This window comes from Bison bison, unplaced genomic scaffold (genome assembly GCF_000754665.1).
Source record: "Bison bison bison isolate TAMUID 2011002044 unplaced genomic scaffold, Bison_UMD1.0 scf7180017864360, whole genome shotgun sequence".
Taxonomy (NCBI): Eukaryota; Metazoa; Chordata; class Mammalia; order Artiodactyla; family Bovidae; genus Bison; species Bison bison.
The window spans coordinates 1725217-1725709 of record NW_011494932.1 but is presented as its reverse complement, the minus strand read 5'-3'; positions in this window follow the sequence as shown (position 1 = coordinate 1725709).

The following is a 493-nucleotide window of genomic DNA, read 5'->3' as shown; positions in this document are numbered from 1 at the left end:
CAAAGCAGATGTAGATGTTTTTTCTGGATTTCCCTTGCTTTTTCTATGAACCAACTGATGTTGGCAATTGGATCTCTTGTTTCTCTGCCTTTTCTCAATGCAGCTTGATCATCTGAATGTTCTTGGTCTATGTATTGTTGAAGCCTATCTTGGAGAATTTTCAGCATTACTTTTGTAGTGTGGGTGATGACCCTATCACCATTGTCATTTCAAATCAAGTTCCTTCTCACATTAGTCTGGATTTGTTTTATTTAATTGCAAAAATAGACATAAATTCTTTGGTGCATTTTTTATTTCCCCCTTAAAAGGTATTAATTAACCCCCAGTTTGGAACAACAGACTGGCTCCAAATTGGGAAAGGAGAATGTCAAAGCTGTTTATTGTCACCCTGCTTGTTTAACTTATATGCAGAGTACATTATGCAAAATGCTGGACTGGATGAAGCATAAGCTGGAATCAAGATTGCTGGGAGAAATATCAATAATCTCAGATA